Genomic DNA, 20421 nt, shown 5'->3' with positions numbered 1-20421 from the left:
GGTGTCGACACTGTTGTCATAGACATATGCAGTAAAGCAGTCGTCAGTGTCGGTATATTTCTCTACAGTGAGCTAACATATAATATCACAAAATAACAAAACTGAACTGGGGATTCATTTGCTCAAACTTAAAGCCAAATCAAGTTCAACAGTTTGACTTATAGATGAATCAGTCAGATGAATGATGAATCGGCATTTTGTGTGTCCTAATAACTGAAACTATCTGTCAATTTTAATGCTGCGTTTACAACAGTTACTAAGGTCAACAACTTTAAAGAAACATCATGTTGATAGAGTTTTTGTGTAGTGTCAGTGCCTGTATTAAAAGATCTGGAAGTCCTGTTATAGCAGGTTTTCGGATAACAGATCCTGCTTTTAAAAATATTTACCAGAACAGTGATTCATCTAGATACAGGTATAAGTCAGACCTTACCAGTTTTTTCTGCCTCCTGCTTTGAATTTGTTCATGTCTCTCCATCACTTGATGCCTGGGCTGCCTCTATGCATTTCTCTTTCCTCCTTAAACTTTCTCTTTAAATCTTGAATCAGTTCTTTACTTTCTCCTTTCTCCGGACAAGCCTTAATGTCGAGCCCTGTAAATGTATGTGCTATTATGTATATTAAACCTGCATTAACTGTTTTTTGTGTTTTTTGGCCACTTGGGGGCAGTGGAAACAAGCTAAATCCAACAGTAACATATTATGACCTTTCAGAGTTGTTAAAGCAGATATGTCACATCCAGCAGATTCAGAGCAACATTAGCATTCATTTGGAGTCGTATTTGTGTCCATCTGGCAAATGAGGGTCCAGTATTCATTCTTCTTTTAGCTGTGCTCTGGTCTCCCTCATTTCTTGGGGAAATATCAGCTACTAAATGCTCCACTGTGTTCAACAGCTAGTTGCCAACCTTGTCTGCTATGGTGCGAGGCAGTGGGTTTGTCAGAGCTGTTTCACCGAAACAGCTGTTGACAAGAGAGACTGAATCAAAACCTAAAAGTTGTTGGTGGTAGAAACCAAAACAAGCAGCTAACAGAGGCTAAAAGGCTCCGTGGAGCTGAGGGACACTATAAAGTCAGCACCTTTTACCTTACACAAAGTCATTACATCCATTGTAACTACAAAAGTATCAATTAGAGTAGCACATAGCGGAGTTGTTCATGTATGAAAAGCAGTCTTTGTCTTAAACAAATCCACATTATGGGTATCAAAATCATTTGTATTGTAATCTTTTTATTAAATTATTGTAATTCAATAAATACCATAGACATACATTTCTAATTATCAAAGTGATGGAATAATTAATAATTATTTGTTTCTTCCTGTAATGAGCAGTTTTTTAACCTTTCCAGATATATTCATTCGGTATTTATTAGGTTCATATCTAATACTTGATAATGCATTGGGGCTTTTTGTGTCAACAAAAGCCTAATGTCAAGCAAAGAGAAGCTGTATGTTGTGTTTCTGTTTGAAAAGGAGGTGATGACCTCAAGCTTTTCAGTGCCAAAAAAATTACTTGTGTCACTTCTGAACCTCTAATCTTACTGGCGTTTAGTTTGAGACATGATGCTCTGTGTGGCTAGACTACACGCTGCATGCTGATTATCAGTGGACAGTAATACATTTTGTCCAGGATTATGATAACCATGCCCTGGTTTAAAGACCTAGATGTATTGTCCACACTGATGTCTGTGGTACGGCAGCTGTTGCTGTTGGTTTAGTCTTGGCATGGCTCTTTGGCTACACTTATTAAAGCATGTAACGTTCATGCTACAGTTTGGCAGGGGCGTTTGCTAGAGTGGTTGGTGGTACCGTAGAAGTGTTGACGTGAGTCTGGGTAATCCACCGGCTGCTCCACTATGCTTGTGCAAGGCTCCGGGCTGGCCCCATACAAAAGACCAGACCTGAAAAGCACCATAATGAGGCACAGGCTGAAAGAAAAGGCATGTCTCTTTCCATTTCTCTGAGCGAAAAGAAAAGAGCAACATAAAAGAATATAAGACAAGAAAGAAAGATGAAAATAAGCCTCTCAAATCCAGGTTTTTGGCTGCGCTGTCTCTTTGAGTTTATCTTTTTTTTCATGCATGTGTTTTATTATGGTAATGCAATGGTGGATAAAAATAGTCTGGGATGGAAGAGCAACGGTTTTCAATGGAAAGAGGAGAAAAACAGGAGGGAGGGGCAGGGGGTACAGCTAAATGTCATTGATAAAATATAAAGAAATTCAAACTGGCTTCCCTCTCCTTTATACACTCCATTTCTGTGTCTTCTCTTTCTTTTTATCTCTTCTTTCTTTTAACAAAGCTTCAGTCCAAACATCACAAGTCCCGGGGGTTCACGCTGGAGAACATGAAAATAGTGTTCCTCTAAAGTGTCATGTCATAGTTCAACATCAGAGTGCACCAACTACAGTAAACATGGCACATCACTGCAATTTCTTTGAAGCTCAATGGAATCAAATATTCCTTTGTTGGTTTGTCTGAGCTTGTTCTCTTTTATCTGGTTGTCCTTTTTACAAAGATGTAGATCAGATCAGAATCTTCCACTACTAAATAATAGTAACAAAAGATTACTCCAGATTACTCACATTAACAGGCTTTGCCGCAGCCCTGTACGTGTTTACCTTACAGTACATGCACTGGTGTCAGTAGGCTCTCCTGTTAAAACACTCCTCCACTCACCGCCTCGACAATCCTCCGGTAAGTATTCTCTGAGGAAGACTAAAAAAAATGTACAAACAGAGCTGAAGATCAGAAGAGGTTGTACTTTGTCTCTGCTGCGGAGAACATCAAAGTGGTCTGTCCTGTGTGTGCTGTGAAGTTAACCATCCTGCTTTAATGACCTCTGACCTCCACAGGCTCAGAACAAAGGGTGGGGCCAGGAGACATCAAGAAGGGGTGGACAAAATAAAAGGGACCCCTTTTTATACACTTTTGCATAATGGAGTCCACTCCTGACATAATCTGTTGTGAAGTCTGTTATTGTGATTTTCAGGCTGTAGTTCGTAGTTTTGTTAAACCTGCAGTGCGGAACTTTCACATATAAATAATGCCCGTTACGTTCAAGCCCTTACCAAAAGAGTTCACACAATAAACCTATCACCGCCAGATAAATCTCTGTATTTCACAGTATACAGAGTTTTTAACTCTGGTGTCAGGTTTGACATTCCCTCGCTAGCCGGATCTGCTAGACTTTCCAAATGTTATTGGACTGAATGGATCAAATTCTGATAGTGAAACGAGTCATTTCACAGGGGTTGTGTGATGCTGAAAACAATTTATCCACCGTTTTACAGCCACAACGGTAGCGATGGTGTAGGCTATGGTGGAGCCTATGACGTAAGCACGTGTTAACAGTGTTTCTGTAATTACTCTCACTATTAGAAGGGGGCGACAAAAATCCCGCACTCCACCTTTAATCAAATATCCTGTTTAAGGAAAATTTCACACTTTTTCAAGTCCACTTTAAAACAATACTGACATGCCCATATGTACATCAGAAGAGTTATTGTTTGCTGTAATCATTCCTCCTGTGCATACTGGCCACTAAGAGATCCCTTCCTAATGCGACACTAGTGTAAGAGATGGGGGGAAAAATCCACATTCCTTCTTCCGTGTAAAAAAAAACATCTCAAAGTTCAGCTGTAGGTAATTTGAGGCTTCAGCAGACTGAGTTGGACAAATCAAGTGGCTGTCCTCCAAAGTTATAGTCCCTCCAGCACCACTCAGCAACGAAACAATGTCAGTGGAAACGCAAGAGTGAATTTTGCACCAAAAAAAATCCCAGTTAATTTGACCAACTCAGACTGCTGAAGCCTCATAATAGCTTTAGCTGATGTGAAGTTAATTTTTACATATAATGAGGACTCTGGATTTTGTCACCCATCTCTAAAATTGAAATTTTGGTAGGAGGGGATCTCCTCAAGGCCAGTACAGACAATTCCTGTGACCAATAACACTTTCCACATATATATGGGCCAAGTATTGTTTTAAGACAGATTTGAAAAATATCCTTTAAGTGTATTTCAGTCAGCATTATTTAGGTTCTTCTTGTGACTACTGTTCCTCTTTTCTAATGCAGTTTTACTTTGTCAATGGCATCATGCTTTTTGTGACATTAGAGACATTTATTTGACTAATGTGTGTTCTTTCTTACAAAAAACTAGGGAGCTGTATGTGTCACTTTTAAAAGAGACCAGACAGTCATCATCTTCACAAGTGTTCTGAGGTTTTAAAGGAAGGTAATTTAAAGGCAAGCTGTTTGTTATTTTTTGCACTCCCTGTATGTGCCTCCTAGGCATCCTTACTGCTAGTGCACACCTGTGGACAGTAAAGGATAAAGAAGGTGCAAAGAGGGTGACTCTGAACAGAAGTGTGTACCAGAGAGAAACTGGTAGAGAGTGAATGTGAGCCCAGATGGAGAGTTAGACAGGGAGTAGAAGAAAAAAAAACATGGTAGAGGTGACTGCACCATCTTTCTCTTTCATCCCACCTGGTGCTTCCACCTGTGCCCCTTCAGAAACCACCTCTCCTCTGCTCATGGAGCTCAGGCGGGTTGCTGCTGGGCACAGAGCTGGCAGCTCTCTGCTATGCATTATTTATCAGGCTGGGATCTGCAGAGCTCTCATGCCCATTCTTACTCTGCAGCCCTTTAACTCTCTCACTTTAGAAGTCTCTTCTTCTATATCTGCACTCATTTACACCTGCTTACATGTAAAACCTCTCACCCATTTCAAACGTTTGAAGCAGTGATGTTTTATTAATTTGTTTTTCGGGGGGATTTACACGTTTTTTTTTTCTTATAATGCAGCAAAGTGTTTTTTTTATTAATTTAGCTGAATACATTTCCATGCAACGGGCATGGAAATCAAGTTGTTTCGTAGCAATATCATAACATGCCAGGAATTTTTGTAGCTCAAGTCCATATTTGTTGTCTCTTATTCTACATGACGCATTATCACGTGCCTTTCCTGGTAAGAGCATAGAAAGCTAATCCTGATACTGACACTAAATGCATCCACAGTGCTGAGAGAAGTCAAATCATTGGTGAGCTATTTTATGTCCTCGGAGCCTCAGTGAGTTTGAAATCAATATTTTCTCTGGATGACTACCATCGTCTTTTCATTCCAAATGGAACAATCCTGCCAAATTTACAACTGCCGTATCACTAATTACATAATTCCTTATATCAGGGGGATTGCTGTTTTGATACTTAAAGAAAGGTGCCAACATTTTTGTACTTTATACAAAAATTGAGTCTTGAGGAGGACTAAAATCAGTCTCACAATATTGATAGGAATATTTTTCCAGTATCAATACATTGTACTGTATAATATGATTATCGTGCTATGGCAAATGAATACAAAGTCACATATAAAACAGTCAAATTGATGTTCAATGCAATGAACCTTGTTCTACTGTTATGCATTACATCTACTTTTCACTCATGTGAAGCAAAATCCTCATTTACGTTCTAGTTTGTTTGTTTTCAATCGCAACTTGCTATAAATCTTTCATTTGGACAATAGAATTTTGCAAAAGTATATAATAATATGATCACATCATCATTATTTGTTTCTTCTTATTGCTCTGCCTTAGGTTTGAGAATTATTTACATACATTTGTAAGTGAAGTACTGTAAAGTGCTATACTAGGTATCAAACTGCTATTCTTTTGGAACTGAGCAAATTGTGTCTGAAGGACTTAGTATTGAAAGTTGTTAAGTATCCAAAGCTGGCACTTCTATCAGCTTGTACTTGATTTAAGTACAATCATTGTTGGACTGTTTTACTTAGTTAACGTTCTTGTGAGGCTGCTTGTCATTGAATAACAATTAACATTTGAAATGAAAAAAGAGGTCTTGTTAAAAATATATTTCTCAACTCAAGTTATTAAAAAAAGTATTGGTCTGGTATGGATACTGAAAATCAGGTACATGTAGCTAGTGCAGATTGTATACCTGCTTAATCTTTATTAATTAATGCACTTTTCTAAATTCCAGTTTAGCTAGTTTAGTGGCGCCTTCATGGAGCATAAATTTACTCTCTGAGGAGGTTTCTCTTCTTTAATCACCCTTGTAGTTTATCTCATTCAGGGCACGTCCCCTGTGATGTGTTCACGTCCTGTTGAAATAAGAACTGGAGATCTGATAAATCAGGTGCCTTATGGGATTCTGAGAAGGGCTCTTTACAGTCCAACTGCTTAGTAATGATGCTGTCTTGTTATAACTTTTTTTTCTAGAGTTGAATAATTTAGTAAGGGTCCATTTAGTTTAGATACTGTGTCAGCCTTTCATGAAGAACTGGCGTGGATTGGCCAAGTCTGACCCAGAGCATTAGCACTTGATGTTCGTCCTGCACTTGAGTATAATGGACGGGAAGGTGGACGATCAAGAGAGAAGCTGATGCACAGCACGACTGAAACAAACAGGACTGATGAGCTTTAGGTGTTTTGAGTAAGGTGCTTGGTTCTTAATACTACAGTCATTTGAATATTGCAGCTCCTCTGGACCTTATTGTTATCACTGTTCTCACAAAGGGAGTGTGAGTTATTGAGGCAGTGCAGGTCCATTGAGCAGCAGAGAGCTTCTCTGTCCCTGCGGAGTCCTTATTCTAATGAAAGCTTCATGCACACTGCTTCTCAGTCTACTGAAACACAGCAGCTCAAACAGTTATATATATACTAATAATCAATCCTGCCTCGATTTTTAATGATATCTTCATACTGGTTTTGTTAATGGGTTTTTTCTAAATTTGTCATGAAAAAAACACTTTTATTTATTATAAAAACAGATTTTATCTGCCAACAGTCAAGGCAACCTATAGGTCAATTTAATGTTCAGAAACGACAAATTTTTAAAATCACAAACTCTCTCTAAGTGTTAATTTCAGGCAATTTATCTGTATATACATGTTAGCTGTATTTTCTGAAGTCCTTTTTTCAAAGTAAAAACATCTCCCACAACTAAAAAGTAAAATATGTTATACCAGTAGATTTTTTTTCTGATATTGCAGAAATTCAGGAGTTTACGGCTACTTCTGGATTCGCTGACTTACAATTTTTCCTTCAACTCTGCTAAGACACTAAAAGTATCCTCTCTCTATATTATGCAAATTTCACTCTTTGGATACGTGCAGTTTTTTTATTGCGGCTCATTACAGTAGTTGCAATGATTTAAAACTTTTCAGGCGACATTGTAGATTAGCTCTCATTCTCCCTGCACCCTTGCAGATGTCTAATTTTAACCAACATCAGATATTTACTTTACGTTTAATATGCACACTTTTAGATTTATTTTTGTCAAATCTTTCTCAATCTGCCAGATGGAGGCACTGTAACAAACACATTGTAAATTAAACTGACTGAAGGATGGCTAATAGGTCTGGACATGTGTGATGTGTTTTTATCTATTGTTATGGATTGATTTTGTATTGTATCTGTGCATAGTTATTATGTGTGGATTTCAGATTGGCAGCTGTGAATTGGCCACAGACATTCTGTTGTTAAATAGCAGTAACATATTGTATGTTGGATTCAAGCCCCACACCGAACAAAACAAAAATTTGACTGTCACTTACAAAAAATAAGGTGGCACAGCTGGGTAAATAAAACATTTTGCATCTTGACATTTTCTGCGGTTTTGTCCAGTTATGAAACATTTTCTTCTCTGTACTTTCATGATTTAAAGTGTTTCTCAGACTCTGGTCCAATTCTCTCTTCTACCTGAGGTCGTCTGTGTGAACATACCAACAAATTGAACTCATGTGTGACAAATGAAACACCAAGGAGGCCTTGTTATGTCCTATTTCATCAGTGCCCCACTCTCAGTGGATTACTCTCTAATCATTCTTCCACTTCTCAACCCCACACTCCTCTTTCTTTTAATATGTGCCTCCCTTGGACTCGCACTCTTCTCTCTTTTGACGTGCTGCCTCTGCAGCTGACACTGTGAAGGATAAGCTGCAAATGTGGAGAGGTATCAGCCTCCAGAGTGGCCCTACTCCAAAGGCCATCATGAGGCCAAGTATTTTAAAGGCCATAAAGCAGACAGAGACAAAATGTTGTGTCCTTTTTCTTTTCTGCTGTACATGACTCATTGGTTGTCTTATGCTTGTCTTGGAGATGGTGTAAAGTATACCTAAATGCCAAGGAACTGCTAGTTAGTTGTCCAGAGACTATGAGTGTTATCCCTTTATCCCTCTCATCTACAGCGTAACGGTTTAAGTTCCCTCTGTGTGTCTGTTCGCTGCCCTGAGGCTCCCAGAAGCTCCACAGCAAATGGCCTGTTACTCTTATCAGCACCTCTCTCCCCCTCTGCCTCACTCTGTCTCCCCCCTCCTCCTTCTCCTCTTCATCCTCCGCCCCTTCGCCCCTCTCTCCCTGTCATCACTAGCCGTCTGCTACTTAATCCAATTATTCTTTTAAGCTGACACGCTCTGTAACTCACCACAAACTCTACGGATGATGCCGCTGTGCATCACGTACACACATCCTCGCACACATACAAATGCGTATAACAACAACACGGCACAGCCACATGCACAGACAGCATAATAAGCAATGTTACTGCAAATATTTCTCACAAATGAAGGTCATGCAAAGTGCAAATTCATGCTTAGAGAATTTTTTAAAAAGGATTGAATGTAGCACGTGCACTATAGTGCTTTCTGCTTGTTTTGTCTGTTTTACGGTGTCCTAACAGAGGTTTTGGCCTTTGCTGTCTCCCTTTGATTCACTGAACTCTTGAGGTGGCTCCGTCTGTCTCTGTGTTGTCCTCCGCTTCCCTGCTATGTGTTTACCAGCTAATGCATCTATCTTCACAGACACTCCACCTGACACAGAAGGTCCTGCTCCTTCTTTGTGTGTGTGTGTTGGTGTATCTCTGTCATTAGGAGATCAAATGTCCTCACAAGCCTAGAAAGATGAGAAAAATCCTCAGAGAAAAGGACATTTTGTCTGTTCCTTTCCCTTTTAAAAGGATATTTTCAGGTCATGGTCAACTTCAGGTTTCAGTAAATGTTAGTTAAACATTAGGACTTTGGTTTGGGGTTGAAATTTAAGTTTGGGTTAGTTCACATTAGGATAAAGTTTAAGGTTAATAGTCAGTGGTTCTTACAAGTACAGCAATACATAAAAGTGTGTGTGCGCCTGTACACGTGCACACATAATAGCCTCACTCTCTCATATCATGTTCTGTTTAAGCAGCCAATCTACAGTTTTCTCCTGAAATCAACAGTCTGTAAGTGCAAAATAAATGTTATTTTGCAGTGTCGAGGTATGACAGACCGCATCACTGCATCTTAAAAACACAAGAACCATAAAATTGCTGGTGTAAAGGAAATAGTAAATGTGCCATAGCAGCTATGACAGGGTAATTAATCCCTCGATTCTGCAATTTCACCCCAGTACAAATCTTGACAAGTATTTCTGCTGCAAAGGAGCACCGGGTATCACAAAAGGAGCTGCGTTCGGTTGTTTTTGGTGCTGACACGACAACACTCAAGAGTAACAGATGGGGTTTGTTGTATACATGTGTGTGTGTGTGTGTGCGCGCGCGTGTTTCAGGGTGACCGGGATTAGAGCTGGCTACTGCTGGTGTTTGATCTGAATCTTAACAGAGGGAGCAGACCTGATCTGTCCCTCTCTCTGTCTATCTGAGACCTGATCTGTCCCCCTGTCTGTCCCTCTGTCTGTCTGGAGGAAGAGGTTAGGGAGTTTGTCTTTTTGTCTGTCTGATTCCCTGAGAGCAGTGCAGTTGACTGGAGTCTTGGTACTTCTCTCTGGAGTTGAGTAGTTTTTCATGAATAACTGTTGGTATGACTCTTCCTGCCATCCTATTAGAAAGTATATTTATTGCTGATCATCTGCTGACATTATGCATACATTATAAAGAAAACTGGTGTGTTTCTTTGCTATTAAATAATGCTGAAATATATATAGTATATGTGCACTGTTTCTCTCTGTTTCTCAGTCACAGGCCAGCTGTGCGGCCTCACTGTATGTTTTTTTTCTATGTTAAAGATATTTTTATGTCATAAATGTTTTTTTTTTGTGTAGCATTTTCCTTCTGCACATACATGGTCGTACATTTCTATATGTGAATTCTGGGTAAGTACACTTGTGTCTTTATGCCACTTGCACAAGCGAGGTATGAAGGAATCCCGACTCACTTGAACGTAGGTTTTCGCAACTTTTCGACATCCATCCGTGAGCCACAAACCATCAACACCAGATCCTCATCCACCACCATCAGTGGCCCGCTGCCCAGCGCTCACCACTGTATGTGTGATGTCCTCGTGTCGTGCCACATCGTACTTCTCACACCCATACTTCTCATCCTAACCTGACCTGTTTCCCGCAGGGAGAGTATTTTTGGGGGAGGGGGGGGTGGCAGAGGTTTGGACAAGCAGGGTGGGATAGGGTGGGGTGGGGTGGTTGCTCTTCCTGCTCTCCTCCTCCTCTCCCTCCCTCCTCCACCTTGTTTTCTACCTGTGTTTCAATATGATGTTTACCTGTTCCTCTTTGAATCTTTCTCATTTCCTTGCCATTGTTTTCTGTCCGCTCTGCTGCTCTCCTCTTGTGCCCCCTCAGCCTCCCCCCCTTCTTTTCTTGTCTCTCCATCTCTCTGCTTCTCACTGTTGCGATTAACTGGGCTCTGTCTTTATGTCGTATGTCCTTTTAGGCCCACGCCGTGCATCGCTGGCTAATCGATCAGGACAGTAGTGTGAGCTCTGAGATGCCGGATGGCCAAGGAGTATGGCACTATGATGATGAAGTAAATATCTGCAACACGTATATCTGGCTTTTCCTATTTTTATATCTATATATATGTATATATATTCTGTATTTATGACCATCTTGTATCTGTCACTTAAAGTTTGTGTCACTGTTGTTGCTCTGCTGTTGTTGTTGTTTTTTATCTTTATCTCTCTTTATCTAATTTTTTGTTGTGTGTTGCTTATGGTATTGTAGTTCTGGTTCCTTTGACTTTCTAGTGTTGCTGTTGTGCTGTGAGCTGATTCAGTCAGGTGTCGTGGGATCAGGCTGGAGCTTTTTCTTTGTTCCTGTCCTTGCTTGACGTATTGTACTAACTTGCTGATTTTTTTTTTTTTTTTTTTTTTGTTTTTATATATATTCTGTATTTATATATGACATGAGTGTGTATCTGTATCTATATTAACATCTATATCGGTGTTTGTGATATCTTTGAAGTTAATGTTCTCAAGCAGCATATTACATGGCAAGAGTCCACGGGCAAAATATAACTTTGATATATTTTCCATAGACTTGATACAAGTTTCAGTACGTCTGCGTATCCTTCTACACAAAGTACTTCACGCAACAGAGCTTCTAAGTAGTGATAATAGACAACAGTCCAAGTATTTTTCCTGTGGGTTCTTCTGGTTTATAAAATATGCTTGTCATTTGTACCACTGTGTTCGTGTTTAGGGTTAAATCAAGATGTGTGTATGTGGCTGTGAGGGAGAAAGACAGAAAGAAACACAAAGTGTGTGAAGAATGTGTGTGAGTGTGTGTGTGTGTGTGTGTGTGTTTTGGGGGTCGACCTCTTTATTCTTATCAGCATGTTGTGTGCATGTTTTGTTTCCGTTTCCTTGCATGTCTCCAGTCTGTGCATTGAATTTGATTTGAATGTCCGTCCGTGTCACTGTCTGTGCCTCAGTCTGTGTTTGTGTATTTTCTATAGTGGTGTTTCTGCGGAGTGCTGTAGATGTTGTGGTTTTGTCTGTCCTTTGCCTGTGCCTTTGAAGTGTCAGTTTTGTGCTTGTGTATTGTGGCTGTTGTGTATTTCCTATGTCACTGTTTGTCATGTGCTGTGCCTGTGTTTTGTCTGGTTTTATCTTTTTAAATAGTCTGGGATACGTTTGCCAAAGGTTTTATTGCACCTATCTAATAGATGATCTTGATTCCATTTCCACTCTGTGGAGGAGAGATCATCTAAGTGCAATAAGGCTGCTGGCAAACTTGCTCCAGACGACTCTTTTCCCCGGATGATTTCCCCTCAAATCCTAGCTCCCCCTTGCTCTCATGTCAAATTCCTAAACCTACTCTTCCTATCTCCATATTGCTCCCATAGACTTTGGAGCATCATTGAGGTTGCCTTTACTAAAACCATCTTCAGCTGGAAAAGCAAACCATTTGGAAGTGCAGAGACATAAAAACATCCCGCTAAAAAGAAAGATAAGGTGAACACACTTTATCTCAGTATGAAATAAGCACATAGATGCCAAGTGGATATGTATATAAACCATCATCAGTGACAGTTTCCTGGCTCTTGGCCCAACACACAACAATATGGAGTGTTGTCTTTCCCTCGGTGGTGCTCATGAATGCGTGTGTAATGGGCAATTGTATTTTTCCTTTTTTTTTTTTACATTTTCTTTTGCCTTTTGCGTGAGTGAGTGAAAGAGGATATTTTTATTTGTTTGTCTATCTGCCAGTTAGGACTATATACATCATCCTGTTCATTTAGTCCTTATTCAGCTGGGACTAAATACCCAGTCTAATATTCTACAGGTTCCAAGGTTTAAAAATACATATATACATATAAACATACATACATATATATGTGTGTGTCTGTGTGTATATATATACAATAAAATAACAGTAGAATATAGAGAATTAGCTGACCCTCTTGTCATTTTGGAGAGGAAATAGGGTGACCTCTGGCTGGGAGTGGAGGCCACAACGAACTGTGCGCCCAGAGTACAGTGACAGAGAGAAAGAGTGGTGCAATGATAGATCGTCCTGAGGAGTCCCCTCACTGGCCCTTAGCCAACACAGCAGTGGAAAACAACAGCAGTATAAACCAAATTTCTACAACAGCAACAACTTTTACTTTTAGCATGTACTAGAAAGTAGCCCTTTTTTCCAGTAACCCCTACGTTCCTCCTTTACTGCCCCAGTCCTGTAACCTGACGTGCCAGATGGTTTGCTACACAGAAACATCTGAGAAGTCGTCCTTAGAAATTGTTTGGAAAAGGGCAGGCACTTTCAAAAAATGCTTGGCAGGTGATTGGGTGAACCATCTGTCTATCACCGTCCATCACTGTCTTACCTTGTTAGGCAGCTGGATTCACAAGATCATACGGAAATCCTCATAGGATGCTGATTGGTCTGAACCACTGGTGGTTCGGACACAAGCGCATAACTTGAAGCCTGACAAGATGGATTCTCATGTGATCTTGTGATGTCGTAATCTTGCAAATTCAGCTGCCTTGCAAGGTAACTAAGGAAAACAGTTTATACAGTTTATTTCAAATTTTTTGCAACTCCAGGCATCAGTTTTATCAATTATGATAACATTATACTCACCAAAGTAATTGCTGTGATCTTGGAATGCAGTCATGTTGCTAAAAATAGAAAAGGTTTAGCCTAAACCATTTGATTTGGAGGTCAAACTGAAAGGGAGTAATGTCACACAAATCCCTCATTGTGCAGGAAAACTGTTTGCACAACTGCAGCAAGTACAGTAGTTGAACCAGCAAGTCTGTCTGTAAAATGTGATGGATGTTTACAGATTCATTTTCACTTTTAAATAAATTTTACCAACCTGGGAGTTTGTTTACATGACTAAACGTCTGACCGTTCATGTTTGTTGCCTTGTTTGGATCTACTTTTAGCAGTGGGTACAATCTTATCATAACCAGTAGAAGTAGTAACAAACCAAAGTTTTCCTTCAGGATTATTGCAGATTAATTTTAATGTTTTCAGCTGTCAGGACTGGTCCACTGGTCATCAAGCCCTTAGTATGATGCTGATTAACTGGTCAGCAGGTTGGTCATAGAAAACTCTCAGCAACCTCAGCAATCAAACTGGTCTCACAAACCATGACCTGTTCCCTGAGGGCTGATTTAATTTACACCAAAATCTAACGCTTCATCAAATGCCCCGTCCTGCCCCGCCCCCTCCTTTAGGACAGAAGTGTGAGATGTCAGAGGTCTGTGTGAAGACCCCGTCCCCTTTGCCACCATTAATAGTTAGTGGGCCTGGAGAATATCCCTTATCATCCCAGCTCTAATTACCCCTCAGTGAGTCCTTGGAGACAGATGCTCAGGCAGCCAAGCCCCATTCGTCACAGTACGGCTGCATGGCAGACTCAATATGAAAAAAAAGCAAACTGTCACACTCTGCACTGTCACATAAATTCTCCCCCGTCTCAGTTTCTCTTTTCCAGCTGCTCCCCAGCCCACTGTAGATGCAGACTACATTATGAAGCCCATTCATGTCCAGCCACCAGCAGTTGGCTGTAATTTGTTTCGGCTAGGGGGGCAGAGTTTAATTTACATGTGAAAGGCCATGGCATATTCAAATATTGTAACTCTCCTTTTTGTCCCAGGGTTATTGATACCAGCTTCACAGAATTCAGATTAAAGGTAGAGGGGGCTTTACTGCCATTGTGCAGAAAATGCAGAAGTCGTGTAATAATGTCTCAGTTGGCCAGATACCAACTTTAGGAGGAAGACAGGAGAGCAGGATTCTCCTCGTCTTGCTGACCCATTAGGAACTGATCTTTCTGGTTTTTTGCAGCAGTGAGATGCCTCTTGGGAGCAATGTGACCTACAAAGAATACTTTCAATGGAGCCATCCCAAGTAACTAAAACCTAAATGGCTTTATAAATGCAGACCACAATTACAGCACAAGTCTACTATACAGGGTTGAAATTTCTAAAATTATGTGAAATAATCATTAAAAGTTGGAAGATCAGAGTACAATCCATGTAGCATTACAGTTGTCAACAAAAAATGTGAACTAGTGAACATAGTTATGATACATTTCATGAAATACAGATATTACTGGTTCAAACTGAACAGCAGCATCATGTAAACATGTTTCAGGATTGTGGTTGAATATGAGTAAAGTAGAAAGTAGAAAGTACATGTATTGTCACAAAGCAAAATGAAGATAATTGAACCTTGCAGTCTATATCTAGTTTCTTACACACAAGGAATGAAGGAAACCATAAACAAACTTTCTCACTTTTCACAATCAGATTAAACCTTTTTACTTTTTCTTCCTCTGTGACCCTTTCTGAACTCCACCTTGTTCACAATTTATTTTACACCTATAATGTATTTTTATGTCTTTTCATTTCACTCAGCGTTAGCCCTTAGCACGGAGCCTTAGAGTCATTCACGACTTGTGTTCCTTTACCCACTTTTTCAAACTCCTCAATCAATTTACATGACAGTTTTTATTTTGGTTGACCTTTTCAAACAGCACCAGTTGCTTAGCTTTTTACATTGAAACCTTAGGCGCCTCAGTCATCATCAGTTTGAGTTTTGTGTGTATGTTTACTTGACAACAACAGAGAGAAAGGGAGGAACTGAGCGACAATCAATGTGCATGCATGCGTGCATGTGCATGTGTTTTAAGTGAATGTGCAGAGTGCATGGTAAAGGTGGAAGTATACTCCAAAAGAAGTGCTGGTCGGAGAGTTGGAAAGCTGTAGAAAGCTCCGTTGCGATGGACAATCTGTCATGCCCTGTCCGCATTTAGCCAGGTGTGTGTCGGTGTAAAAAACACATTCCAACCCTAACCTGTCCACTTTAGCAGTGATGTAGATCCCATCTGCTGTCTGAGAAAAGACAAAGAAGAATGTGCGGGAAATCATGGCCAATTTCTGAACAATGGCCAGGACAGATCTGCGCAACGTTCAACATTTCACAGTACTAATAGACAGTCTGCGTCTGCTCTGTGTTTCTAAAATTAAACCAGCACATCTGTTGTTAAGCCCACACCCGAGCAGAAAAACTGTTGCTTCCCGTAGCTGCAATATCTTATAGTTTTTATACTTGTTTTGACAGTCTGCAACAGTGAAAGCAGGCTACATATAGTTTTACAGTTGTACTCTAACATTAACAGCTCTCCTAGTCTAAACTGTGCACACAAGTCACATATGGTGTTCTTTTGTCTGTTTACAGAACAAAAGCCTCCAGAACATTTGAGCGCCTATTAATATAAATACTGTAATATTGTATTTTCATGTAGCCTACCTCAAACAAACTTCAAACAAAGGGTTTATGCAGGTTAATACTGGTGGTTTGCAGTGTTGTTATTTAGGTACTTTATAGTCATTGTGAATATACTACCACTAGAGTTAAGAGTTGAGAAAAATGATGAAAAAGTGGTGAAAACAGAAAATTTCCTAGTTTGGGTATCAGAATGCTGCTATATAATAATTATATTAGTGTATAAGATGAAGAAAGACAAGAAAAAATTATCAGTATGTAAACAATACACGATTGTAATTCTACTGTTTAACAGAAATATGTATGTTTTAGGCCCACTTTAACCCGAACACTCGGTATGCTTGTAAAATGGGCCCAGTCCAAATACACCACTACCTGAAGCCCTATCAGTTTTGGGCTGAGTTGCACTTCTGCTACTGATCTCCTCTTCCAATGTCGACTGTAGCTCTTGTTTATAAGTCAGTGTTCTATAATGTTTAAACACAAAACCTTTGCATTCTAGTGGTCGGACGAGAAGCTGCACGACCTTATTCACTTTGAGTATACCGTTGCCTGAAGTGTACGCCTACATATGGAGGGTTGCTAAGAGCTGCATATGTGTGTGTTGAATGTGAGTGAGCGTGTGTGTTATGCACCGGCATGCACTGCACTGTAGGTGAATGTGTGTGTGTCTATGGGTACTTGAGTGTGCGTGTGTTTTTGAGTGCGTATTTGAATCTGTATGTGTGAGGCAGCATTAAAGTAGGCAGGCGGAGGCAGAGGAGTAATAGATGTCAGTTTTATAATCTTTCTTTTGACTGCCCTCGCCCTGACTGATGAGAGCATCTCTTTTAATTGCTTATATTTAATATTTATTAACACGTCAATCTCAGATACACCAGGCAGCTCAGCATCTGGCCCTTGAGGCAGCAGATATTAACTGTTCAAGTGGAAATCAACATGGATACATCAAATATGTATTCATTTGTTAATTAAGAGCTGTCTATACGTTGATGGCTGAAAAGGTCCTTCTCTGCTGCAGGCAGCCACTCTGCTGCTCCGCTTCAGTGTAGATAACGTGATGATGGAAGGTGTGTTTTAGAGAGGAGGGTGAGAGAGAAATCAGGCACTGACTCAGCAAAGCATTGCTGATGAAGATCCCGTCATACTGTCAACAAGACCGTGGAAGAAGATACACGCATCCTCTGAGGCACACACCCAGTGAAGCTTCCCATGCGTTTTTATTTATTATCAGTGGCCACTGTGCTCAAGACGTCTTTCCGTTGTTCTCTTGCTCTTTTCATCCATTTCTTCTTTCATCTTTCCATTCCCGGCCTGTTTCCAAACCACGTCTCTAGCCACACTCTTTGCGGTGACAAATTAGGCCAGTGCTGCACTGAGGCAAGCCGCAACAAATGTTTGGAAATGCTACTGTCCGATGTTTCAAACATAATGGTAATGAAAGCAAACATGACCGAGGACAGGACAGAAAGAAAAACTCAGAAAGGCAAATGACTGATTGTGAATGTAAAGTTTTGTACAGGGTCCTCCACAATGTTTGTCAAAAACAACTAATTGTTACATACCTTGTGTTAATGCATTAATGATATCTGCAGTAGACACATCAGCTGTCAGATATAGGCTGATTTGTAGCTCATCACAGATATATCTGTATTGGTTTATATGTCAGCTGATTGCAGTACAGAAATGCTCTTTGATTGAAACTCAATCTGTTGATATAAATGTGGCTGTCATTGCAAAGACGGAGACGAGAGTATTGCTAAATAAAGGATAAATTAATACATACAAATGAATTAGTCCTCCATGACAGGCAATTTTAAATATAAGAAATTAACTTGAATTGTAATGTTTTTTAGTAATTTGTACATAGTATTGATACTAATTTAAATCCGGCCTGTGTTTTCTGTTTAAATATCCCACTCTAAATCTCTTATCATGCTCTTTAATAACCACATGTCAATGGTCCTTATCATAAATGTTGATGTTTTTCAAATATCAGTATCAGTTGATATCAGTATTGACCTTTAAAAAAATCTGCTTTGATCTACAACTATAATGGTGATTAATAGCACAAGCATTTTAAAACCAACCAGAAACATCAGTTCATAAGATGATGGGGTTTTTTTTAGACTTGCCATTTGGCACCAGCATTAGCAATCATTCAATAATTTCTTAACTGATTTGGGATTTTCTCAGTAAATAACTGTAGCTTTTGAGTAATGGGCGCTACCCTCCCTGTTCATGGGCTGGAAAACATTTCCGATATTGCTACCGCTACCACTTTTACCTCTCATACAGGCGTGCCAACCGAGGATTGTCAGTGAATCCATTAAATTATTAATGAAAATAAAAAAATATACAAGACTGGTTGAGGATAAATAGGTACAAAATCTCTGTAACCTTTCAGCAATAAACTGAAATGCATCAGACATTGTAAACAGATGATATGTAAAATAAGGGTAGCACTTGTCTTTGGTTATAGATCTCCTCTGTACTGTACTTCTTCCTCAAAGGGAACAGTACAGTTCATTTTCTCTGGACCTATAATAAAATTGCATTATGTCACTTTAACAGAGTCACGTTGACTCCAGCAGATCAACTGCAAGTCCTCCACGGTAGAGTTTGTATCACATAGTTTCAGGACAGTATATTAGGTCTGAATGGAGTCTAAAAAGTTGGGTCACTTCAGCTCTTTGTCTATTAACCAGACTGATTGAATTATGCTCTGGCTGCTGGGATCCTGCCTGATGCTGACTCAAGTCCAGTTGTTACTGATGGTTAGAGCCTTTGTTTTAAATTATGGAGTCTGTGTTCTCAGCTGAAGCTCACATACCCCTTACATACAAGAGAAGGAGACATGGAGAGTTGTGAAGACAGATTCTCTCCACAGTGCTGCCTTTTCTCACTCCTCTTGCACATCTTCACTTTGTGTTTCCCCATCTCTACCTCTCCACTTATGAAGATTAATGGTAGCCTGGACCTGCGCTGGCGTATTGCTGCTGTCATTCTTCTCTATTGCCTTCATCTTTCCTGCTCTCCTCCCTTGTCTGAGTATTTCTAACTCCCTGTTTTTGTCTTCCACAGGTCAGTCTGGCTTTGTCACGTTGAGACACATGCATTTGTTGAGGCGTCTTAATTTAATGTATGATAACATGTTATTTATTTGAGTGAGTCGGTGAGTGTGCTCTGACATGTGATATGTAATCTGTCTGCAGAGTGAAGGCAGTTTTAACACCCGCTGCTTTTAATGCTGAGTTAAACCACTCTTCTGTCAGTTCAGAGGCCAGGCAAGCTTAATGTTGCTTGTGAGGAGCTGAAGCACAGGATAAGGACTTGAATGTGTGTCTCTGTGTGTGTGTGTGTGTGGTGTGTGTGTCTTGTGCCAGGGCTGCAGTAATCAGCCTGGCCCAGCCCATACTCTCTTTGAAGCTGCTGCAGGCAAATACTGCAGAGCATTACGCTGCCACTAGAGGGCCGTTATGCCAAGTGGAAATAGTACAACCTCGTATAATGTACAAATATTGCTCACACATTTGATATCTTTTGCAAACACACATGCAGACTATTTATTTTGAATTTATAATAGTACACCTATCCTCAGCCTTGGAAATCAGGCTCTTCAGAAGAATGAAAACATTTTTATCCTAGGATATGTCTGTGAGGATTCACAGTCATCCAGGTCATGGTATATATCTAGAGGTGCTAATTCAACTGGACTCGTTTTATAGGCTCTTGCTTGCTACCTCTCCCTCTGTTGGCCTGGAGAGTGTGTAGACCTCCATGTGCCTCCTATAATTCACATCTCTCGAGACACTTCTTTTAACCTGGCAGTAAAGACCTTCACCCTGACCAACCAGCACTGATACTGAGGCAACATGCACAAGATCCCTTGCTGGCTTCCCACTAGGGAACATTGTTAACTTGGTTCATTGGAACATTTATCAAAGCTGGAAACATGCGGCTCGGGATCAGCTCTGGTCTGATCAGGTCCTGTGAGATGTAGATGTTGGTTGATTTTTCATCTATGCTACCTCAATCTCCCTTTTATTCTTTACTCTTAAGTAAAGAATAAAAGCGTGTTAGACAGCATAATGTTTATGAGAGGCAGTAAGAATAGGGGCCAAACAAGGGCAAAGAGTGTGACAGGTTGAGGAAAGACAGCTGACAGACTATCAGTGTTTATGTTGATTCCTCCCCCATCTTTATAACCTAAGTCTCTGCTCTCTGAGACCTCAGGACACGGGCAATAAACCCACCACAAGCAGCACACGTGGACAGCTGTAGTCCTTTATCCTGCCAACAAGAGGGACTCGACACAGGGTGCAGAGGGCACGTCTGTCCCAAACCTAAATCAACTCTGTTACAAAACAGAAGTGTGTCCTTTGCTTTATAATGACTGAAACCTCCCTCAGTCAGTGAGATTCCCTCCCTCTTG

The 20421-nt window shown here is 40.2% G+C and overlaps 1 long non-coding RNA gene across 1 annotated transcript in view; it reads left to right on the top strand.

Annotated features, from left to right (window-relative positions):
• Positions 1-11191, top strand: part of LOC137197259 (uncharacterized) — a 53217-nt gene extending 42026 nt beyond the window's left edge. The window contains exon 3 of the long non-coding RNA XR_010931373.1: positions 10678-11191. This is a non-coding gene — a long non-coding RNA (uncharacterized lncRNA). The remainder of the gene's footprint in view (positions 1-10677) is intronic.
• The last annotated feature ends 9230 nt before the right edge of the window (positions 11192-20421 follow it).

The sequence above is a fragment of the Thunnus thynnus genome, chromosome 2 (assembly GCF_963924715.1).
Source record: "Thunnus thynnus chromosome 2, fThuThy2.1, whole genome shotgun sequence".
NCBI classification, from domain to species: Eukaryota; Metazoa; Chordata; class Actinopteri; order Scombriformes; family Scombridae; genus Thunnus; species Thunnus thynnus.
Note: the sequence above shows the minus strand (reverse complement) of the source record. Positions and strands in the feature narration are given on the sequence as shown.